Consider the following 25,522-nt stretch of genomic DNA (forward strand, 5'->3'; position numbering starts at 1 on the left):
ATCACTGCTGCCAGATCCATGCCTCCAAATATCCTTTCTATCATGTCACCCCCTCCTCACGACACCTTTATACTATAAGAAATGTCTCCAACTTCAGCTTGGCAGTCAGAGCTCTTCCTGACATGGCCCCACCTCTTACCATTCCACCACATCTCTCCTTGGCCCTGACCAAATTGGACCAATTTTTCCTTTCTCACTCCCCATATCATTCTTAACACTGTGACCTTCCTCTGAATATTCTCTAGCAAACACTTCAGGTGTTGTGTGGGGGTTCAGCCCCATGGGCCACATTCTGTATATCTGGAATGCATCTGACCAACAGTCATCTTGGGATCAGAGAAGGCCTTGAATGATGGCCAGGAGCTGGATCTTCATTGGGCAGAGGAAAGACTTTGAGAGGAAGAAGTGCAGGGACTGGAGGGCTCCTGCTGTTGATGAGGGAGCTGACCTGTGGCAGGCAGGTGGTCTAGGATCTAGGAACTTTCTCCTTACCAGCCCAGGTAGGTGAAAAGCGGCTGCCTTGTCTAATGCCTTCTCCAAGGAGAGTTTGATTTCCTTTTCCAGTTCTGAGCTTGTCTCTGCCTTTACACAATGACAAGTCTGTGTTCTTTTCTCCTAGTCTTAGAGCTCTGTCAGTGAGAGGAAGCAGTTCTTCTAGCAAACACTTCAGGTTGTGTGGCTAGGAAGAAAAGCCAGTGAAATGAATGGCAGCACTGAAGTAGCCAAAGACCAAGATCCTTTTTGTGGCCTTCAAGGTCTGTAGTGTCTGACGAAAGGGAGATATGGGGCTGGAGGTCCATGTCCCCACTGGGCCTGGAGGTCATATCCTCACTGTGGCTCTGCTACTTGCTTGCTATGTGGCTATGGGCAAACCACTCAACCTCTCTGAACTTCTTGTGTTATCTGAAAACTGGGGACAATACTTCCATCATCTCTGGGCTTGGAGAAGGAACAATAGAAATCAACTCTATAGCTACTTGTCACTAGTTGATTTACAGTCTTCACGAACTATTCCCTGCAAACTCTCTTGCTTATCTGCTGGGCTAGAGATAAAAGGCCCACTGGGACACAGCTGGGACCTTCTGCAGAAGTGCCCCTGGGTAACAGCATCTGGGGTGTGACCAATAAAAGATTCTTAGTGATAAAGGACAATGACAGGAAGGAAGGGAGAAGGGTTTGGGGATGGGTAGAATCCATTCATCCATCTCTTGTTTATTTGAGCCTGCTATGTGTTAAGCACCATGTTGGCTCTGAGGACTCTAATGAACAAGATTTTCATTCATTCCTTGAACAAACTGTTATTGAGGGACTTGTATGAAGATGCTGGACCCTGGAATAACCCAGGAGAGAAAGGGATTGAGGCAGGAAAATGAGCAATTGGAACAAAGGATGACCAGGGACCCGAGAGAAATGTGCAGGGTGCTCTCAGAATGCGGAGAAGCAAAGGGCATTGCAGATGGAAGGAGTTCTTCTGTAAGAAATTCCCCAGGCTGGAGGGGTGACATGTGTCAGGGTGAGAAGAGAGGCTGAAATGGTCAGGAAAGACCCCGAATGCCATTGAGGGCTTTGGCCACATGGGCAGGGCTGTGAGGGCAGTGGGGGGTAGGCACTGAGCTACTGGGCACAGCTTTGCATTACAATTTGGCTGTGGTTTGACAAGTGACATAGAACTGAGGGATGAAGCAAAGGAGCAAAGATGAGACTCTGGAGTTGGCTGGGAGGATCTGGTGACTGATTGACTTCTAGGAGAGGGAGCAGGTAGCCAAGACCATTCTGTATTCACTGATATGGGAAGCACAGCAAGGTGGGGGAGAGAAGAGGCCTATGGCCAACTGAGTGCATGTATCCAGTGGGCAGACCAGAGCTTGACACTCTGATTGGAAGTCACCAGCACATTAATACATAATTCCTAACCCTGGTTCCCTATCACCCCCCCCCCCAAGGGAATATACTGACCACATGATTTTCCGGACCCACCCCTGGTCCAACGAATCAGAATCTGGAATGGGGCCCAGCAATATGTCTACCAGTTCAGTGTCCCCAGCCTTGGTGGCTGTGTCAGGGATCCCCAAGATCAGCCTCAGGCTTAATGATTTGCTAGAAGGACTCAAAGGATTTACAAAAGCCATTGTATGCATGATTATGATCTATTACAGTGAAAGGATACAAATTCAAATTAGCAAAGGGAGAAGAAACATGGGGGAAAGTCTAAAGAAACTAGGTGCCAGCCTTCAGTCGTCCTCTCCCAGTAGAGCTGCAGAGTGGTTCATTCTTCTAGGAATGACATGGGACAACACATGCTAAGTGACATCAGCCAGGACAGCTTGCCTGAGCCTTTCTGTCCCATGTTTTTCTTGGGGGTCAGTCATGTAGACATGCAATTGCTGGGTGACTGGCCTTAGCTACTCAATCTCCAGCCCCCACAGAAACTAAATGGACACAAGAAAGTCCAGGGCCTCAGGCCCACAAAAGCACCTTAGCAACCAAGATGGTTCAAGGGCTCACAGCTGACTTTACCAGAGCTGGCCAAAGTCCCATTCTTCCTTGGAATGTGCCAGGTTTGAGTGATCCAAGCCTGGTGAACTAAACCTTTACTGTACTGTGGTGTATATTAGAATTCCCTGGAGAGCTTCCAGAACTCCCCCAAGCTCCACCCCTGACCAATTACTCTGAGTCTTTGGGGGTCAGGCCAAGTTCAAGAGCCACTAACATAGTAATTGGCACCAAAGCAGGAAATCACCTCATCGCAGAGGGTATGAAGAGAGAAAGGATCAGAGATAAACAAGGACAGTAGACTGAGAAGCAGCAGAGGGAGAGGAAGACACAGAAGGGTGGCCTAAGGGACCCTAGAGAATCCCCTGTGGGTCTGGAAAACAAAGGCAGAGAGAAGGCAGTCAGGTCACATGGATAACCTAGTGCCTTAATTCAGGCTATCTCATGAATTGCCATAGACTGGGTGACTTAAGTAGACATTTGTTCACTTCTCACAGGTCTGGAGACTGGAAGTCTAAGATCAGGCTGCTAGTATGGTTGGGTTCGGTGAGGGCTCTTTTCACGTTTTCCTCATAGGGATGCCTGCCTTGGATCAACCATTTGCCCAGCTTTGGGAAACCCCATGTACACCATGGGATGGGAAAGGACAGTGGAGAAATGAATGGTCTTCCTGGGACAGGGCTGTGCTGACACCTCTATGTTAGCCAGCACTCCTCCATCCCACCCTAATGGTCCTGTTTGATCATCCATGGGAGCACAAGGCTTTGATGTGTTATTCAGAGCTCTCCAGGGCCAGCCCTCAGCCGATTCTTGTTCTGACTCACTGTGGGCTGGAAGTCAGCTGAACTCAGGAGAGACCCAGGTGAACAGAAGCCCTCCCCAGCCTGGAAGACCCTGATTATCATCATTCCTGCAGTATGAACTGCAAAGACCCAGAAGCTTGAGGATTTTGGAGCTGGCTTGACCTGGGCTCCAGGATTCTTTAAGATAGGTGTCCAGAGAGAGGGAAATGTGAGCTACAGCTGCAGTAGAAACCCAGGCCACGGCATGAGGTTGCTGCTGGTGTGCGGTGGAATGCCTGGAGTAGGGCCTGTACCTAATACATGGCAAAAGCTCAAAAACTAATGGTGGAATCAAATTCCCACCAGCAGAACCCATCCAGGGGCACCAAAGAGCCTTCTGCCACTCTGCCTCATGCATTTTGCCAATGCTAAAGATCTAAAGCCAATTATAAATAAGCAGTCAGTGACCTTCTCTTAGCCTTGTCCCTCCTGGTGTCAGGTCACACACCTTCTCCAGGAAACTTATGGTGTTCACTGGCAATGTGGCCTCTTCTGCTCTCGTAGAGGATCTGGGTATGCCCTTGGCATTGGAAGTTGCTTGCATGGATTCAGACTGTCCATCCCTGTTCAGCAACATTGCTCACTAACCACATGGTCTCAGGCAAGCTACTTAACTCTCCACGTCTCAATTCCCTCATCCTTCCAATGGGGACTAATAATAGTTCCTGTTTTTAGAGCGCATAGAGGGAACACAGCATGACAGAGTGTCTGGCATATATATTATCTGGATGAATGAATGACTGAATGAAGGAAGCAGGGCCTTCCCAGGGATTGGCCCAGGGAATCATCTCGTGGCTTCCTCTCCAGGAGAATTTGGGCAGAACCCTCCCATCTCTCAGGAGACCTCAAGGGGCCAGCAGGTGAGGAGGTAGGAGAGGGGCAGTGAGGGAGGAGGTCTGTGAGGGCCTTTCCTGGCACCAGGCAAGGAGGGAGGGGAGTAAAGGCAGGAAATTTCCCAGGAATAAATGACCTCATCGCTGATTCAATTGCAGACTCCCAATTTATGTGATAAAGCTCCACTTGGAAGGAATAGGAATAACATTGGTTTTAAGAAATGATTTAACCTCATAATGAAAGACTGTCAAGGACAGAAATAAATGTGAATGCCTACTCCAAATTCAGTCTTCTCCAAAAAGTGTCCAAATTCTGGAAAGGTGGTTCTGTAGGAGGCTCCTCACACCCCCACCCAGACCCTGCCCCAGAGGAACCTCCACCCCGCAGAGAGGTAAGATGTTCTGTCCCCCGGGAAGGAAAATAGCTTCAATTACTACCAAGCCTTACAAGCTGATTCTTTTGTTGATATTTTTTAAAATTCTGTGATCTTTGTCACCCCATCCCTTTCAAAAGCTGTGGTCCTTATGGGTCATGGTGTGATATCAAGAAAATGAAACTTGCTTGGATTGCCAAATCTTGGGAGATTTTATTGACATCCCAGGACTTGGACCTCTTTCACCTGCAGTGGCAGTGGACATTTCAGTCACACTTCGTAATCATGATTTAAGTCTTTCCCTCTTCCACCATATGACAACCAGGGACTCTATAGCCAGACAGGGTGACCTTTGCTCCACATTGAGCCTACCTTTCCTGGGAGCCCCCTCCATTTTCCACTGGATCTATTTTTGATATTTACCTTGACATTTTAGTGCCAAGTTCCTCCCTTATTTTTTCCAGCAGTGATAGACCAAATGAATGCAAAAAATTACTATATAAGTCTTACAAGTCAAGCAAGGGAAAAGTGAAGACTGATCATCCAAAGAAAAAGGATAGAAGAATAGATTGTCTATCACTTGTGGTTCAGGTTAATTAAACTAAGGAAATACAGGCTGATAAAGGACTCAAATATGACCAGATCCAGGAGAAGTATGGGGAAGAAATGCCAATTCTAGCAGCGTTGTCCTTGGGCCCTGACAGGGAAGCAGCGCCACATCAGGACTCCCACTGAAGCCACTTGTGAGCAGCTGCTCCACTGATACCTTTCATACTCAGGACTCACATGTGTGACTTGTTTTGATCAATGAGACATTACCAAGTGTGATATGAGCAGAGCATGCCCTCTCTTCCTGGGAGAGAGGAATCCTGTTGCCATTCTATAAGCAACTTCAGGCCATCCTGTTCAAGAGAGGGAAGTCACATGTAGAGACCTGGAAAATGAGACACTCCTGTGAGGGAGAAGCCACAAGAAGAGAGAACCCAGGCACACCAGCCAAGCTCCTAGGTGAATGCAGTCATGAGTGTGGTGCCCGCTCGTAAATCCCAGCTCCTCAGGAGGCAGAGGCAGTAGGATGGCAAGTTCAAGGCCAGCCTTAGCAACTGAGCAAAACCCTGTCTCAAAATAAAAAATAAGATCAATGTTAAAGCTACATCCTAGGTTCAATCTCCAGTTTAAAAAAAGAAAAGAAAAAGAAAAGCAAATGCATTGAAACAAAAAGTTGAGTAGAGTTTACCAGGGGCGGGGATGGAGGGGATTGGTGAGTTTAGTTTCATGTGTACATTTTCTGTTTGGAGTGATAAGAAATTCTGGAAATGGACGATGGCAAATGTTTTTAATGACACTGAATTGCATGCCTGAGGATGGTTTAGATGGTGTATCTTTTATGTACTTACCACAAACATGACATAATTTATTTTATGAATTATTTTATGAACTGCCTCAGAATTTGAGGATATTTACCCCGTGACATAATTTATTTTAATGTGTATGTTTTACAATTTCATTTTCTAATAACCACTTAATGAAAATCTACCCTGGCCTGTCAGAGTGTGTGGCACATGCAAGTCTGAGCTTTGAACTCAGACTGAACTGAGCTGGGGTCTTGGCTCTACCACTCTCTACATTTGCCCCTACAACTGGTGAGCAACTGAATAAACCTTCTAGAGCAGGGGTCAGCAAACTTGTTCTGTGACGGGCCAGATGGAAAATATTTTAGGTTTTGTGGGTCAAGTATGGTCTCTGCTGCAAGCAGCTACTCAATGGCAAAGCAGCTGTGGGCAACACATAAATGAACCAATGTGTCTATTTCCAATAAAAGCAGATCAAAATGGGTAACAACAAATTCCATCATTATGTACAATAATAATGTACCAACTAAAAATATGGGGAAAAAATCAGACTGTGGCATGATTTTGCTCATAAGCCTCAGTTGGTCAACTTCTGCTTTATGGCTCTCAGGTCCTTCAGTTGTGAAGACAGGGAATCAAGGGGGTAAAGTGTCAAGTGCTTTTCTTGTTGACTGAGAGAGTAAGTAGCCAATAAATGTTTATTATTGTTCATGTGGTTGTTGAGGGATGTGCTGGGAAGTCACCTTTATTGAGCACCTACTGTGTGCACAGAAAGGTTAAATCTTAAAGAGACAGGACTTTATTTTGTTACTTTTGTTAGCTTCTAAAAACACATCCAGTTGGCATAGAGTTTTGTGCTGTCAGTCCGTTAGCTCAGGTCCTATTCATGATTACTCTCTTTAATAAATTTTCTCAATCAGGAAATCAGTCTTCCAGTTTCATTTTGCGAGGGAGAGTAGAGACAGGGCCTGAATTCTCAGCCATCTTAACCCAAAACCTGTGTTCTCAGCCAGGGTTGGTACTGACCACCACTTCTCTGCCTAGTCCCCACCACCACCCAGGAGATTGGGGAATGTCTGAAGGTTTTGGGAGTGGGTGTGAAAAAATGAGAAGGCAGTACTAGAGTTTAGTGATCAGGGTCTAGGAATGCTAAACATCTTGCAGTGTCATTTAAAGGTCTGTAAAACAAAGAATTATCAGTCCCATGTGTCAATGGTGCGCCACAGAAGATCATTGCTCTACAGCATGTTACCCAGACGTGATTCCATTGCCCCACCCTCAAACAGCCATAGCCTTGTGGGGAGATGGATTCCCTGGGAGCAGAGAATGTTTATCACAAGGCCAGGTGTCTACAGGGGGGAGGGGGGAGGTGGCATGGGGATGGCACCTTCAATGCCCAGAGTAGAAGGGACTGCTGGTGCAAGTCCTTAAAATTTAAGTTCAGCCTATTATTTACATTTCTCTCTATTTGCATGAGTCTTCGAAGTGTAGTAGAAAGAGTACTTGCTTGTCAGAGATTGAAGGAATTGACTTACTAATAATCCTCTGAGCAAGTGGGGTGACTGACTTGGCCTCTCTGGGCTTACTGTCCTCAGGTTGAAAAGAGGATAATGACACGGGCCTGTCTCTCTGTGGAGCTGTGGAGAGCATCCGATGAAGCAATAGGATACAAGTCCATAGATCTGTACCAAAGGGAAGCATGTTAACTGATTCATAAAACAGTCATCAACAAAATAAAGCAGTTCCTGTTTAAATCTTGAGATTGGCCTCCAAAGGGCATGTGGAGGTTTCTCTAACTGCCCAGGTGTGGGGCCTGCCACCACCTGCCCCCCACCAACAAAGAGATTTAGCTTTATCACATCTCCAGCAAAACCAGCTGGTGTGAAAAAAGAGCCCAGAAGAGCAACTGTGCTTTTCCTGGTCATAACTCAGAGTTGTGGAGGAGGATGTAAAGCCACAGAAGGGACAGGAACAGCTTGATGGGGTCACCTGCCGGTCAGGCCCTACAGCTGTTTTTCTCCCAGTAGGGGAGGGGTTATTAGTTCCTTTGGTCAAAAGGTCAAGTTGGAATTAATCTATTTAAATGTCAAGGCTGCTCCAATGTACAAATAAGGAGGTTTGCCACAGCAGAAAGTCTGTCTGCAGGACAAGGTGCAGGTGTTTTCTCTACAAGGCACTAGTTTCTAGTTTCCCTCAGAGACATCAGCTGGGCCTCCTGCCTCTTGAGATCTAGCTCACTGTGGTCCTAGCTCTGAAATTCCACATCTATGAAGCCTTCCCCAATCTACCTGCAAGGGCCTAGAGTTGTATAGCCTCGCCTTGTCCACCCGGCCGTGAAATGAGACCCCTTCTCAAACTCAAAAGTGCAAAAGGAAAAAAAAAAAAGAAAGAAATGAAAAGAAAATCAGCCAAGGGGATTCCAAAGAGAGAAGAATTTGAGGAAGTTTCCCCCATGCCAGGACAACAAACAGCTCTGGTTCGCAGGAAATGGATTGTGGAGCTGGTACCCTGGTGTAACACCTGTAATCCCAGCAAGGAGGCTGAGGCAGGAGGATCACAAGTTCAAAGCCAGTCTCAGCAACTTAGCGAGGCCCTAAGCAACTCGGCAAGACCCTGTCTCTATATAAAAATATAAAAAAGGGCTGGGGATTTGGCTCAGTGGTTAAGTGCCCTTGGGTTCAATCCCTGTTATTAAAAAAAAAAAAAAAGAAAGAAAAGAAAAGAAAAGGATTATGAAAACAAACTTCAAACACCAGTTCCCTTATTGACTAATGGGGTGACCTCAGGAAGTCTCTTAACCACAGGCTTCAGTATTTCCATCTATAAAATGAGTCTGCCAATCTCTATATTAAAAGGCTGTTTGTAAGAACTAAATTAGATTTGTCATGTAAATAGCACGTACACAATATGTGCTCATTTCAGTTAGAATGAATTGGTTTAAATAGAAGGAATGTGTAGGCTGGCCAGTAAAATCTGGCAATCAGAAGAAGTTCGATCGGGCCTCTGGCTGTGTTCCTTTGCATTCCCAGGGCTCTGTTCTCTTCTGTAGAATTGTTTCCTTTTCTGTCCAGCCTTTCTCATAGTTGCAAAATTACTGCAGCTCTTCCAGGTCTCACATCCATCCTTTGAAGCATCCAGAAGAAAGCACTTTTTCTTTGAAGTCCTGGGATTTCCTCTGATTGGAACACTTAAGGTCACGTGCTCACTGCAGAAGCAATCAGTCCAGCTGGAGGTAAGTCATGCTCTAAGTGACAAAGGAATGGGATTTGGGTCCCCAGATACCCCAAAGGCCAGGCTCATCCCTGTGGAATCCTATCTTCATATCTGTGTTCCCAGAGTCTAGTAGGACAGTGTTGATGCACAAAGAGATGCTCAGTAAACGTTTGTGGAAGGAATGATGACAGTTGAATGAGGATTATGAAATGTAGGGAGAGAACGTGTGTGTGTGTGTGTGTGTGTGTGTGTGTGTGTGTGTGTGTGTGTGTTAGGTCATCTCATCATTCTCTGAATCAGTCGTCTAGTTAGTGGTAATTTCCCAGGTAGTTTTTTCAAAAAGAGTTCCAATTTTCTGCCATTTGTTGATCCTTTCCTTTTCCCAGAAAACAGCTTGCTTCTTCCAGTAACACCAGTGGAGTTCTGAAGAACCCCTTTGCCAGGCCTCACGAGGCCTCGGAAAGCTGCCCAGTGCCACCTTCACATGGCTCATTTAAGCCAGGAAGCAGAATTAAAACATCCAATTCCATTTTTAATTACCAAGTACAATAAAGAAGATTAAATTTATCTTTAAATAACTTTATTTTTTGATAGAAATGGCCAAGCCCCAGGTAGCCATCCTAAGGTTCATTCTCTACAACTAACAGAGATCCCAGCAGGGCAGGGTGCACAGTCCAGAAGACCAGAGCCACAGGGCCAGGCCACAAATGTACACCTGTTCTGAGGTCTGATGGGAGAAATGGAAAGTTGGGTCCCACACTTTAGAGACCCCCTTGTCCTGGACCGGGCTTAGCACTGAGCATGAGAGGCAAGGGGCAGCAGCCGACCCAGGTCACACAGCACTTAGCCCAGGCTGCCCTGTACCTCCACTGCCAACACCAAGGAGAGGGACACCCATTCAACAGCACCCTGAGGGTGGGGTGGGTGTGGGGAACCTCAAACAAGGAGCTAAACACATGCCTGGGATTCAGACTCCCATGTCTTGCTGGTCATTGCCTGGATGGTTGCTCCTCAAACCCACCAAGTCCAATTCAAGTACCTCACTTTGCTCAGGTCCACCGTCCACTCCACATCCCATCTCTGTAACCCCAGGCCCCCAGACTTCCTAACCTGCTGTTTGGGCATCGTCCTAGACCACCTCCCAACCCCGTCAGCCATGACCACTGCTTACTAAGACCTGTTCATTCTACCATCGCGACACATGTTACCTACATGTCTTGACACCCACTCCTGCCCCGCTTCCTCCCCTCTCACCTGGGTTGGCCTTTCTAACTCCAATATTCTCTCCACAGTGCCACCAGATCTGTGCTTCTAGCACCCAGATTATACCCTGCCAGTCACCTCCTCAGGAATTATCAATGGATCTCCATTGCCTACAGAAGAAACTCTGTGGTTTTGGTTTTGGTTTTTGGTACTGAGGATTGACCCAGTGCTTAACCACTGAACCACATCCCCAGTCCTTTTTTTTTTTTTTTTTAAGAGACAAGGTCTCACTGAGTAACTAAGTGCCTTACTAAGTTGCTGAGGCTGGCTTTGAACTCAGGATCTTCCTGCCTCAGCCTCCCCAGCCACTAGAATTACAAGTATATGCCATTGCACCCTGAGAAAGTCTTTGATCTTTTTGTTTTGTTTTGTTTTGTTTTGTACTGAGGATTGAACCCAGGAGTGCTCTACCACTGAGTTACATCCCCAGCCCTTTTGATTTTTTGACATAGGGTCTTGCTAAGTTGCTGAGACCGACCTTATACTTTTGATCCTCCTGCCTCAGTCTCCCAAGTGACTGGGCCCAAGTCTTGGGACTTCCAAGAACACCCAAGAACTTGTTTTCTTCTCATTTCCAATGTATGAGAAGCCACTTCCTGGGACACTTTCCTGTGTCAGCCTTTGCCTGTGCTGCTCTCGGCTGACTTTCTCAATTCCCTTCCTCCTGAGTCCTATGCATTTTCCAGGCTCCTGAGGACACCTTCCTGGGGGATATGGGCAAGGGGAGTGAGAAGTGGTTTCCTCCCTCCTGCCCCTGCCCTTTGCTGGTGTCTCTATTCTGTGTTTTTCATCTTGCCCGGGCAGTGGGACAGTGGCCTGCTATGATATGTTGAACATTGACCCTGTACTGGTCACTGACTTTACAAATTTAATCCCCACAGGAGAGTTGGTTGTATTCCATTTCACAGATAAGAACCTGAAGCTCAGAAAGGAGACGTGATGTGCTCAGGTAGGTACAGCTGGTTCCACACAGCGTCTTCAGACAGGAGCAAGTGAAGATCCCCCTCTACCTCAAAGCAGCCCCTCTGGAAACACATCTGTTCTCAGTTGTATTTAAAAGGCCCTTTTGTTCCAAGGTGCTGGCAGAACACACCCCTGTGATCACTAATTCACATTTGTCCTCCCTCCCCAGCCCCTGCCCTCCCAACTCCTGCCATGAATCAGGGCCCCAGGCTCAGGATTGAGCAGGTCTGCATAATTTCCTGAATGTCACCAAACCCATCTGTCACTCTCAGAGCTTCCTGAATGCCATCCCCAATACACCCAGGGAGGCTCAGAGCCATATGGCCAGGGAGCCCCACTGTGAAATCCCATTACTGCTTTCAGCTAATTGGCTTTAAAAAGAGCACAGTAATTAGGAAGGGGCCACAGGAAGCACACCATCAGAGGGGCTCTGAGAGCATCCTCATCGCTCCCTGCCCTCCCGAACTCATCTCCTCTGATTGTTTTGCCTCCCTCTCTCCCTTGTCCTCGCAGAAGGACTGTGTAGCAAAACGTTTCTGTTCCCACATAAAAGCAATTGTGACGGGAGCAAGTTTTGAGACATTAACTCATGTTTTTCTCCTTTCCCTGTTCTCCACACTCTCGGCAGCCAGGACAGCTCGGCACTTCACTGATGTGGGGACAGGATATGGTAGAGTTGGGGAAGGGAGGGAAGAGGCAAGGAGAACTCCCAACCCGGGTGCCTGGCATTTCTCCCTTCCCAGCAGCAGTGTGGTATATGGAGGGAGATCCTGGGCCTACCACAGAACAGACATGATGGACAGAAATGATGGACGTCTACGTGGCAACGAGGGTGGAAGGATAACGGAGGGCAAGGTATCTCCCTGCACCGCAGGCCCCTGACTTTGCATAAGATCACAGCACTGAGGCCCACCTTACTCCCAAGAAAAAGAGATGGTGTGGTGGAGCATGCCTGTAATCCCAGAGACTTGGGAGGCTGAGACAGGAGATCCCAAGTTCTAGGCTAGCCTGGGCAATTTAGTGAATTCCTAGGCAACTCAGTAGTACCCTGTCTCAAACTAAAAAATGAAAAAGGGCTGGAGATGTAGCTCAGTGGTAAAACACTCCTGAGTTCAATCCCTAGTACACACACATGCAGAGAGAGAGAGAGAGAGAGAGAGAGAGATATCTAGAATTTCAGAAACTCAAATGTTGCATTTAAGATCAATGGTGGCAATCTCTCATATGTATCTGAGAGTTGAAATTTGGGTCCTATAGAGGGAGTCCTGTAGTGTTGGAGCCAGCACTTTGTGACCCTTCTCTCTGACCTCCTAGTAACCCGTTGAGGAAAACAATACCACCTCATTTCCCAGATAGGTCAGAGGCCATAGAGAGGCCATGGGGAAGAAGATTAGCAGGTACCTGGAGTCTGAGGCTGAACTGCAACCAGGCCAAGGACTCACAGTCCCTCACTCTGAGGGCTATGTCCATCAGCTCCTCAGAGGCCACACTGGCAGAGCCTGGAATTTGGATACACAGTTAGAGTCTCCCAGGGCTGCTGCACCACTGCTAGAACAATGGAGGAGTCCCTGCTGGGTCAGTGAGCACTTTCTCTGGCTAGAATCCTGAGATTGTCATAGTGGTCCAAGGTGCAGAAGGGCAGGGCATCACACACACTTTCCAGCAAGTGTAAGGGAGGCTGGGAGAAGACGTAGGAACCTAGCCACAGGGAGCCCAAGGGAGAATTGGGGGGGAGGGCTGAAGGGAGGGAAGAGTGAAGAACCTTTGTTGATGGCCAGCTGCCTCAGCTAGGACCCAGTTTCCCCTTATCCTCTGAATGGGGACACCTATTCAGGAGACCCCAAGGCTGAGGAGAGAGAACTACAGGCCAAATAGGTGATTTCTGAGGATCCTCCTAGTGCACAAGGGTTTACAAAGTGACTGAGGCAACACACAAAACAGGAAATATTTAGCTAATGGACTGCTGACAAAACCTGCTAAAAATGTTTGTCTCCCACTAATTCAAATGGAGCCAAGCCAATGCACTCTTAAACAAATTTTTAAAAAGATACCAATCTGACTGCAAAAGCACTGAGTTGTGACGTAAGTCACCAGTGGTGGCTCCTTGGGGATGTGGAGGAGGGGGTTACATGATATACCACACAACAGAACATCCTCCAGAATGCTTCCAAACATTTCTTTTCAGAAGCCCAATCCTGCCAGAAGTTGTCCAGGTCTCTTTCTCTTTTCTCAGTTCTCAAACTCAAAACTCAAAACTGTCCTGTGGGCTGGGGTTGTGGCTCAGTGGTAGAACACTTGCCAGGCACTGGGGTGGATCCTCAGCACCACATAAAAATAAATAAAATAAAGTTTTTAAAAAATCCTGTCTTTCTGAACTCCACCCTCCCCTTCTGGGTCCACCTGGACAGTCCCCCACTGTCCCAGGTCTTTCCTTCTTGTGATCCTTCATCTTTCCTGGAATGGACCCATTTGGCCCTTCTTAGCTGCTCTTCCCCTGCATCTCAACCTTCCCCCTTCACTCATAGTAATATCCAGGAGGCTGAGTGCCCACAGACATGGTGCCTCCTTTCTCAAAAGGGAAGGAAAGAGATGATTATGATTGTTTGATTATTACTGTATTCTCTGCTACACCTGTTTACCTGGGCAGTGCTGAGCCCCAGTCCCAGACAGATCCCAGAACCCAGCTTCCATGGGCTCTGGCATCCCACTCCATAGCCACGCCTGCCCTACCCTCCGCCCCTCCAACCCAAAGCTTGCCTTCCACTGCCCCTGACCCTGCTTGACCAGGGAGGTCACTGTCTGATGTTCCTGGGAGATTCAACACTGATCAGGCCTGAGGATACAGCCTGACACATCCAGCCTGCAGAGACCAGCCACGATGCTAACGCGGACAGGGCTGGCCCGGTGGAATGGGGAATGACCCAGGCTAGGTCTGGGCCCTCAGCAGAGTCCCCAGTTGTGCCTTCCTCCTGGCACCCAGGTACCACCCTACGTTCAGTCACATCAGTGCACTTCTGCTACTGTGCTGAAGGGTGAGGACTGCAGAGGGTCCTGAGGTTATCCACTGCATCCACCTCCCATGTCTCCAAAAAGGAACACTGAGGCTCAAAGAGAATTTCTGACAGAAGGAGCTAGAACCCAGGTCTCCTAACTTTCTTGCGGTGTGAGGAATTGAACCCAGGGCCTTGCACATGCTAGGCAAGTGCTCTACCACTGAGCTACATCCTCAGTGTCACCCTCCTATCTCCTAACTTTTAGCCTAGGGTTTTCCCCCCATCCAATACAAAGGGATTAAATAATTCCTAAACCTGGAGAGGGAGGTAGAGTGGGTACTGCTGAAATGAATGAAAATGAAATATAAATTGTGGGTCCTTCTGCTTTATTTGCATTTTAAGAGGAACACAAAGACCAAAACATCTTCTCGTCTCAGGCAAATTCATAAAGACAGTCAGCAGATTAGTAGCAGCCAGTGCCTAGGGGACAGATAAATGGATGGTGACAGCTGTACAGGTATGGGCTTTTTTGAAAGTGATGAGAAAGTTCTGGAACTAGACAGTGGTGGATGGTTGCCCAGAAAAGTGGGCACTTAATGCCACTGAATCATAAAGGCATGTTTAGTGTGTTTCACCACAATTAAACAAACAAACAAACAAAAAAACCCCTAGCAACTTCTTGACTCAAACACATAAAACCTGTAGTGCGGAAAGGCCAGGAGTTTGTTTTGCTTCTTCCCTTCTCTCCTTCCATCCCTCACCTGCTCGATGCAGAGAGTGCTCCTGATCTAAGGTGGAGAACCACACAGAGTACACAGAACCACTGTGAATCCATTCAAGGGTAACGCACTAAGAAACCAAGCAATACAAAATGGTAAAAGTTGTTTTTGAAATATAGGAGGGAGCACAGAGTAAAGCATGAGGGAAGACCAGGTGCCACTGAAAACTCTGTGCCACCACACCCCTCATTCTACCTCTCCCTCCTCTCCCTGAAAGTAACCTCCAGCCTGCCTCCCCTCCCTCCCACTACCCACTGGTGTGCTTTCACTCCTGTATCAGAATACTTGGGCCATGGAGACTTGCAAATATTTACCTGCTTTCTGTAAAGTTTTTAACATTAGGCAATTTCCCACCATATTATGGTCTCACCTCACTTACATGGTCTTCGGTCTTTTTTTTTTTTTTTTTTTTTTTTTTGGTGGTGGTGAACTGAACTTCCCAGTGCCTAGAACCATGTTCTGCACCCAGTGAGGCATCTGGCAGGATGCTGGCAGGTCCAGCCTAGGGGCTCTGAGCACCTGCTCCACGGTGCTGGGGGCTGGCTATTCCCTGGGGGAAGGAAGGGACTCCAGACCGGCAGAGGCCTCTTCACCTCCAGAGCCTAAGTTCTCTTGTAGGTGAGTGTTAGGCGTGTGGTGTGAGGCGTGGCCAGAGCACAGAATAGTCCTCAAATGCCAAACATAAAAGTTCCCACAAGAGGACAGAGCTTGCCCACTCGTGAAGGATGGTTCTTGACCCTACTCAGCTGTCTCCCACTCCTGTCTGCCCACCCCTACATATCTCTTCCTTCCTTCCTCCAAAGCTTTGTAAAAACACTTCCCCTGAGAGGGCAGGGAGCCTGGTGCTAGTCTCAGCTTTGCTACTGATCAATGCATGGCCTTAGTGCCTCCCCTCTCTTGGGATCGCATCATAAGTGGCCTTTAAAGCCCTCCTGCTTTCCTGGCTGTGTGATGAGGCTGCTGGACCCAGTGAACTCTGATTCCCTTTAGCTGGCATGTTCATGTTCACAGAGTGGCCCCTGAAGTCACTCAAGAAGCCATCCCACCATCACCATGATAAAATGAGGAGGTCTGGGTGAGTGTCTCCCTCTGAGGCCAATATTCCTTGCCTCTCAGCTGGCTCTGAAAGTGCCACCACTCTGCTGCTGGTCACCTGGACACAAAGCCCTCCAGGGATTCCCTTAGGCCTGCAGGAATCAGACAAGGCACATGTTTCCCAGTGATGTCTCCTCAGCAGACCACAGGGAAGCCCCAAAGAAAGGTCTTTATTAGAGCTCATTCACTCCATGTCCATGGGAGAGGTCTGATTTTATCAGTTCCATTAGCCCTTGACTCTGGAAGTCTGTGTCCTGCAGGGCTGGGTGGCACAGGGAGGGTAAGATAGGGCATCCACTTTCCCCTAGAGGCTGCTATTGGCTTTGCCAAGGCCTGGCCTTGGAGGAACTGACCACATGGTGGTGTTTTCTCCCTGAGAGTCTGAGACTTTACTGTCAGGGAGGAGGATGAGGCCCTGAGAGGGGGAGGAAATTGCTGAGGCCTCCACAGCGAAGGGGCACCTACTTCAGTGTCCAGCGAGGAGGTCCACAGGCCTGAACCTGTGTAGCACCAATTCAGGGTATTCTGAGCTTTGCCCCTCCATTTCTCCTGGGTGTGGTCGTGTCAGAGAGTAACAAGTGGGCACAGACATCAACACCAGGGCTCCCTAAGGCCAGAGTGAACATAGACAAAGGTAAGAGACAGAGCAGCTGCCTCTAGGGCTGGAGAGGGTGAGGAGTAAGGGAGGTGATAGAGGAATTCTGGTCGGTACCACTTTTCCCTTCTAACTGACCTACCACCAGCTGGAGTTTGACCTTCTCTGAACCTCGGCAAACCACCTTTCCTGGCTCAGGCAGCCATGGCTCAAGGACACTGGTTCTTAATTCTGGATGCATATTAAGATTCCCTGGGAGCTTTTAAAAGTCCTGGTGTCCTGCCCACACCCTGGACCAACTATAGCACAGTCTTTTGGGGGTGGGGTCCTGGCACAGGTGGCCTTTAAATCTCCCCAGAAGATTTCGATGTGTAGTCTGCAGGTTATGAACTGCTATTCAAGTCTGCACATTACCTCTGGATCACTGCCCAGGAGACTCTGAAACTCTCTATACCCCTGCCCCAGGAGTTCCTGGACAACAGGAAAATGTTCTTGATTGGGTGCAGGTGAGGGATACCTGGGGCCAAAGTAGGTGGGTGGGAGAACAGGAAATGGGCTCCTAGAGGGAGAGGGGCAGGTGGACAGCTTTCCCCTGACATGATTCTCACCCCTTTAGGCCTTGTGGGCTCAGTCCCAGGGAACAAGGACCCAAAGGGATTGGATCATGCACAAGTTTTGGGTGACAGAGTAGGACACAGGGACTCCTACCGTGTGACCTCTGGAAGGGCTGGCTGGCAGAAAGTGATGGAGGATTAATGCTTGTAGGGCCAATTCTGATTGGTCATGGTCAATCAGGACCACAGGATGCTATGCAGGCCTGTCTTGTCCATTGCAGCTCTGACAGCTAAGATGACAATCCAAGGCCCAGAATGGAGCTGGCTCAGAGAATCAGAGATTACATGTCACTGACTGACTGGGAGCCTAGGCAACTGGAGCTGCTCAAAACCTGGAATCCTGAACCCTATGGGTTGAAGAAAGCAACCAGGAGAGGCAGGGAGAAGAATCCACCATCCCCTCTTCTCTAAGAATAGGAACCGTGGGGCCTTCTCTGACCCCTGGGACTGGGTCTTTAAGTCCAGGTTGGGAACTAGTTTTGCTTTAAAAGAGAAGGGGACAAAAAGTTCTCAAAGAATGCTCTGGGGCGAGGAATGTAGCCCAATGGTAGAGCGCTTGCCTAGCGTGCACAGGCCCTGGGGTGGGGCCCCAGAGTCACTCACATGAGAAATGACCACTCTGGTGTTACCAGTCACAGTTAGGTAACAAAATTCTAACATAAAAGTAAAGATATGTGCTATCTTTCCTCCCGTTGCCCCAAGAACCAACAGAACCTTTTCAATCCCCAGCTGTGGTGGAATTCCCCACCCCCCGTGTTGTGACCAGAAACCCGTTACTCCAGTGGGTCTTCATCCACTTCAGCCTGTCCCTGACCTGCCCCTGTAATATAAAGCCGATACCCCGCCGCCTAACCACCTGTCAATCTGCGCTCTGCCCGCCTCTTACCTTACAGGAATTTCCGGCTTACGTTGCTACCATTTTCCTGCTTCCCACATTACGTCCTAACATGCTAGCTAGCTATTGGTTCACCAGTCAGCTTGCAAGTATTCTCCTCTGCTATTGGTTCCTTCCAGCCCGCGAGATTCCAATATCTGGGAGAAGCTACACGCCATCTTCCTTTTTTCCTTTCTTTTCACCCTGAAGCGGACGTGTTAGTCATTCGCGTAATAAAGTCTCTTGCATGAGACCTCATGTCCGTGGTGCATTTTTCTGGGAGCTATTGGCGAGCCGCAACTGAGACGAGTGAGTGGGTGGCAGTCCAGCGGGAGTGTGCAGCGGCAGCTAGAATCGCTGCGGGTCCCAAGCTGCCTTACATCTGGTGCCGAAACCCGGGATGGATCCTTCTGCTAACTAAGCAAGCGGAACCCCATCCAATACTCCAGTGCCCGCAGATACAGGCTCACCTTCCATTTACCTGGACGCCCAGTTTTCTACATGCAACACCGGACTGCAAATTGGTGAGTTCCCCTTAGGCAGGTCCCCTAGACCACTTAAACACACTTCTGCTGACCTGAGAAGTGACTGTTGAGTATCCAGGGCTCTTGAGGCTGCTGAGGTGTGGGGGTACCCCCAGCCACGACTTTCAAAGTTATTGTTGGTCCCTATAGTGGTCTTATTTGCCGGGTGGATTCCTAATTTGATGGTGCTGAGATTCTCTCTCAGGGTTTGAGGCTTATTTTCTCGGTGCGCTCGAAATCCTGGCCAGGTCCTCAAACTCTCTAGGCTATTGCCCGATAGACACTGATACTGTGTGAAGACCAGACCTGTGCACTACCTTCTCATTGCCTAACACATGGTCGTGGGATGCCCGATCACTAACTTAGGTGTTTCTCAGTCTTTGCCATGGGATCTAGGACTTCCACCCCGGCAAACTCGCCCCTGAGATGTTTATTAAACAATCTCAAACACCTTCACCTGTTCCCTGAATTAGAGCCAAACTGTCCTTTAGATAAAGTAAATCAGAATGGTCTATTTATGATACCCTAAATTCTAGCTTTATACTAGGTATAATTATAATTATATGCATAATTATACTCGGTATAATTAAGTACATATGTGGGTGACCTGGTGAATGGAAAGACTTTCCCCTTCGTGTTTTTCCTTTCTTTCATGCTAAACCTAATCTCTGCTCGCCTCAAAAACCTGAACACGTTCTCTTGGCTTCTCCTCCCCCTTTTAACCCTTCTTTCTCTTCTGAGTTTGATCCAGCTAATGAATCATCTCCTTACAGACCTCCTCCTGCAGAAGCCCCTGTTCATTCCTCTCCTTTGCCTCATTCTGTTTCCCCTTCTGCTCCTCCACTCAGTGCACCAAGTGCTCCCACCACATGGTCTTGTGCACATGTCCTAGCTCCTTTACAGGAGGTGGCTGGTGCGGAGGGAGTAATCAGAGTCCATTTCCCTTTTCACTGTCTGATCTGTCCCAAATAGAGAAGCGGCTAGGCTCCTTCACCACCAACCCTGCAACCTTCATTAAGGAATTTCAGTACCTTACCCAGTCTTATAACCTTACCTGGCTTGACATTTACATGATCATGTCCAAAACCCTAACCCCTGAGGAGCGCAGGAGAGTTTGGGAACAGTCGCGCAATTATGCAGATGAGATTCATCAATCGACCCCAACCTACCCTATTGGGGCTGAAGCAGTACCAGATAGGGAGCCCCTATGGAACTATAATACCGAGGCTGGGTGTCTACAGGGGGATAGGTTTCAAACCTGCATCCTTGCAGGTCTACGAAAGCCTGCTATTAAATTCATTAACTATGACAAACTTCAGGAAGTAATACAGGACAGAGATGAAAACCCGTCAGCATTTCTAAGTTGCCTTACAGAGGCCATGCTCAGGTACACTAACCAGGATCCTGAAACCCCGGAGGGACAGCAGCTACTTATGACTTATTACTTTTCCCAAAGTTACCCTGACATAAAGGTTAAATTGAGGCAGTTGGATGGGGGACCCCTTACCCCACAGCCACAGGTTCTAGCAGTGGCATTCAAGGTTTATAATGGAAGGGAAGAAAAAAAATAAAAATTAAAATACCAAATGCTGGCCAAAGCCTTTCAGCCAGCTAGACCTGCCCAACTGTCCACCGCTAGGGGTGCCCAAGCTCCCAGAAGACCTCCAAACCTATGCCTACGACCATCACCACTCAGGAGCCCCGGGTAACCCTTAGGGTGGCAGGCAGGCAGATAGATCCCTTTCCTTATAGACACTGGAGCCACCTTCTCAGTGCTGTGGGAGTTTTGGGTACCCACTTCCCCTGCCAAATCCTCTCTTGTCGAGGTAGAGGGAAAACCATATAACCCCTTACAAACCCCTCCAATAAGCTGCCATATAGGACAAATTGGCTTTACTCATTCCTTTTTAATAATTCCTTCACGTCCCATTCCCCTTCTGGGAAGGGACATCCTAACCAAATTGGGTGCCTCTATTTCCTTCTCACCCACCATGCGCCTCAGCCAAGACTCCTCTGCTATTCCTCTCCTTATGACTCTACAGGAATATACAGCTCAAACAGTGTCCTCATATCCCCTTCCTCCCTCCCTGGTTGACCCCAAGGTCTGAGACACTCATACACCCTCTGTAGCTAAATGTTCACCTGTACTCATTCATCTAAAGGACCCAACATCCTACCCAGCCCAGGCCCAATGTCCCCTTCCCCGAAGGAGCCTTATAGGACTTCAACCAATCATCCAGGATTTAAGGCAGAAAGGCTTCCTGCACCCCGCCAACTCTCCTTACAACACTCCCATCCTGGCTGTTAGGAAGTCTAATGGATCTTACCGTTTAGTGCAAGACCTCCGCATCATTAACTCAGCAGTGGTCCCCACCTTCCCCATTGTGTACACCCTTCTTTCCTCTATCTCTTCTTCCACCACATACTTTTCAGTGCTAAATCTCTTTGCTTTTACTTGGACTGACCCTTTCACTTGAGTTTCTCCTTAGATAACCTGGACAGTTCTCCCACAGGGATTCTGAGACAGCCCTCATCTCTGGTCAAATGCTAACCCCTCTCCAGCTCCTAATCCACAGGTTTCTTCTAACCGATACTTGGCTACTCCTGTGGGACCCCTTCGTCTCAGACTGAAGATCATGAAGCCCTCCACCCTTTCTCCCATTCCAGAAATTGGGAACCAGACAACTGAAACACCAGACAACCATGCCCAGCCATGAGGACTGGATTCCTGTTTGTAATTTTCCTAACCACCTAATTTTTCCTTCCAATAGAATGCTAGCCGAAAAAAGGGGAACCCCCTGTTCTTTTACTTCCATGTCAACTAATCAGCTTGTATTACAGAAATATCGGGATCTTACAGAAATTGGAGCCCGGCTACAGGTGTGCCCCCAGAGGAACTATCAAGTCCCCAACTCTTCCTGCCACAATGATCTCTCCCCTGAATCAGCTCTACATCCACACTCAGCAGGAAGTAATTACAGAAGACTGACCTTCATCCATGTACCCAAAAATATTTTTTTTATAAAATCAAAAATGGGGGAATGTAATATAACCCCGCCTCCTAACCACTTGTCAATCTGCGCTCTGCCCGCCTCTTACGTTACAGGAATTTCCGGCTTAAGCTGCCACCATTTTCCTGATTCCCACGGTATGTCCTAACATGCTAGCTAGCTATTGGTTCACCAGTCAGCTTGCAAGTATTCTCCTCCGCTATTGGTTCCTTCCAGCCTGCGAGATTCCAATATCTGGGAGAAGCTACACGCCATCTTCCTTTTTCCTTTCTTTTCACCCTGAAGCGGACGTGTGAGTCGTCCGCATAATAAAGTCTCTTGCGTGAGACCTTGTGTCCCAGGTGCATTTTTCTGGGAGCTATTGGCGAGCCCGCAACTGAGACGAGTGAGTGGGCGGCAGTCCAGGGGGAGTGCCCAGTGGCAGCTAGAATCGCCGTGGGTCCCAAGCTGCCTTACAGCCCCCACCCTTCCAAGGGGCTCTCTGTTTCCTTCTGTCTCACACTCATGTACTCTTAAGTCTGTCTGTATTTGTTTCTTGCTTTGTCTAAATGTATCCTCCCACTGTTTCTTTCTGTTACTCTTTTTTTTTTTTTTTTGTAACCTTCTCTTACTTCCTAACTGGATTTCCTATGGTCTCTCTCTTTGTTTTTTTTTTTTTTCAGCCTCTCCCATTCTGAGTTTCATGGCTCTATTTTTTTCTAATAGAGGAAAGAAGCAAGAATATTAGGGCTGAAGAGAGAGTCACCCAGATTCACTCCTAGAGTCAGCTAATACCTGTGTGGGGACCGTAAGCCCTGGGCCCCAAGGTTTTTCCTAGGACTAACTACCACCCACCACTGCCTGTCAGGATTATTAGGGCACTTCAGGCAGAGGCCAGGTGCCAGGCAGAGGACTCCCTGGAGTGGGCCACAAAGAGGGCTCAGCATCACACAGGGCCCTGCCCTCCCAGCTCTCCAGGTCCTCAGCTCTGGCCTTCCAAGTCTTGTTTCTGGGAAGCCAGATTAAATTAGCTGCTGGACCCATCTGGCCAGCCCTTGGTCTAATACCGTCTGGCAGCTCATGCCTCAATGCCAACCCCAGCCCCTTGGCCTCAGGGCCAGAAATCCAATTTACCTAAGCTTAATTGAGCCCTGGACTCCCTGGGGCATTGGCCCTCAGGCCCTCCTGCTCAGCTAGCAGCAGATTTCCCGGTGATTAGTAAAGGAGGAAAAAAAACTGCAGGAGCCAAGTTAATTTCAATTACCCTCATTTTCTCCCTGGAGCAGCACATACCCCTTGCTAAGTGCATCTTTGTGTCAGCTGCTTTGGACGCTGATAAGTATTAAGTATTTGGGGTTCTGAATGACTCAGACACCTTGCATTTATCTGCTGATTCCAGAGAGCAGACTGCCCCCATCCCTTACACAACCTGTTGGCCCTCAGCATTTAGTCCTATTTTCTAAAACCCAGAGTAGCACCTCAATGGGCACAGAGGTGCATACCTGTAATCCAGCAACTCAGGACGCCTGAGGCAGGAGGATTGCAGGGATTTTTTGTTTTTTTTTATTATTTTTTATAGTTGTCAATGAACCTTTATTTATTTACTTATTTATTTATTTACATGTGGTGCTGAGGATTGAACCCAGGGCCTCGAACATGCCAGGCAAGTGCTCCACCACTGAGCCACAACCCCAGCCCAGGATTGCAGGTTTGAGGCCAGCCTCAGCAATTTAGTGAGGCCCTAAGCAACTTATCCAGACCTTGTCTCAAAATAAAAAGGACTGGGGATGTGACTGGGTGGTAAATCACCTCTGGGTTCAATCCCCAGTGACAAAAATAAAAATAAAACCCAGATTATTATTATCTTTTAATTTTTTGGTTGTAGGTGTAAGTGCAAAACGATGGATGAAGACCTCTCAGAGAAGCCTTTTATTCATTCGTGGACTCGGGCACCATCGGCCTCATTTTCCAGATGCAAAAATGGTCCTCAGTTACAGAGGGAATTTTGGTTTTATAGGGTACAATGAGGATGGTTTAATCATTGGAAGCCGTGCATGTGCAGTTTGGACTAGTTGTACAGGTTAAAATTTTAACTTAGGAGGGTAGTTGTAAAAAGGTTGAAACTCAGTGTTGTCTGGGGAGAGAGGGGTCCAGATCCCAAGGGATGAGTACTCAAATCTTGCCTATTGCTTTTCTTTCTCTAGGATCCATTGTTTACCAGAGTTTCAATATTTGCTGTGCCTCCATTTAGGACTAATTGGCAATGGGGGAAGGCCAAAGTTTATGGCTCAGCATTCAGTATTTGCCCCTTTCCTTTAGGACCCATTGTTATTAGAAAAGGATTTACTGGGAGGTTAATCCTTGGCGAGTTTCCCCTCCTTCCTCCCGAGCTGCATTGTCCCTCCATTTTTCTTGGGGAGCTGTCTTGTAGGAATATTATTTTCCATAATCCTTCACCATGGGTGCTTAATCACTGAGAGGCTGGCTTTGAACTTGTGATCTTTCTGCCTCAGCCTCCCAAGCTGCTGGGATTACAGGCACACGCCATCATGCCCCGCAAAGTGGTACTTCTTAAAGGTTAGTTGCACCTAGTTAGTTGAATTGGAAACCACATTAATGAAATTTTAGTATTCTGTTGCATTAAAATCTATTGCATGCATTCTGAATGGATCTTTTACCTGTACATGATACATAACATCATGCATTTTTCACTTGGAAGATATTGGTTTCTGAATTATGCAGAACTTTCAAATGTTGATTCATTTTATCAGACAGTATTTTCAAAAATCACATTCATTAATAGGGACTTAGAAAGGCTGCCTTTGCTAAAAAACACTGACTTCATTTGGGCCTGCAGATGCCCAGTGGGAAAAGATTATCCCAAAAGTCTTTTATGGTTGCTCAGGTTGAGTGTTCCCTCCTCTCTCCTCCAGTCTCCTTGTTTGAAAGTGTCAGGCAAACTAGTTATTCCACTGTTTTGTCAGCTGTACAACTCCTGTTCCAGACCCCTGGAGTGGCACAAGGAGTCTCCAGTCCTTGTCCTCTACCTTCCAAAATCAATGAAGCTTTGCAGGCAGGTCACCACATAATGAGACTGCCCTCCTTCCTCAAGCAGAAACAATCACCTCATCGGAACTGTATTGCCCCCCTCCTTCCAGGATCACAGGTCTGATAGATAAACATCCTAAGACACAATGGAAATTGTACCCTCAAGTCATAAGGACTTACCCATTACCTCAGTTCTGGTTTTGCAAGTGAGATAATGATCAACAAGACCAAGACTGCATAGAGATGCACACCTCTTGCCCCCATCCCAATTCTTCCTCTATTCAAACCTAAAACTCCTAGAAGACAGGGCTGAGATACTTGATCTCACTTTGTCTTCACAATATGGTCATATAAAGTTCCTTTCCTGCTTACTGTTGAAAGAATGGACATTTTTTTAAGCTGTCTAAGGTCACCCTCCCAGTTATCTTAACTCCCTAAGGTCACCCCTCCCAGTCATCTCAACTCCCTAAGGTCACCCTCCCAGGAATGGGAACAAAGCCCTTAAAGCTGTTCCAAGAAACAGCCCCAAACAGAGAATAAAAGGGTAAATTGAGCCAGATAGCCAGATAGTGATCAAACAGAATGATTACCAGAAACTATTGACCAGAATCTACGCCCTTTTGTAAAACATTGTGAAACATGTTGTATGTTATCAGCAAACCCAGACCCCCTTTGAA

The 25,522-nt window shown here is 47.7% G+C and overlaps 1 long non-coding RNA gene across 1 annotated transcript; it reads left to right on the forward strand.

Annotated features, from left to right (window-relative positions):
- The first annotated feature begins 9,013 nt into the window (after positions 1-9,013).
- LOC306654759 lies at positions 9,014-24,253 on the forward strand. Its single transcript, XR_013762052.1, has 3 exons — positions 9,014-9,126; positions 11,252-11,319; positions 23,683-24,253. It is a non-coding gene; the product is annotated as an uncharacterized lncRNA (long non-coding RNA).
- Positions 24,254-25,522: the final 1,269 nt, after the last annotated feature.

The sequence above is a fragment of the Sciurus vulgaris genome (genome assembly GCF_902686455.1).
Source record: "Sciurus vulgaris genome assembly, chromosome: 2".
Classification (NCBI taxonomy): Eukaryota; Metazoa; Chordata; class Mammalia; order Rodentia; family Sciuridae; genus Sciurus; species Sciurus vulgaris.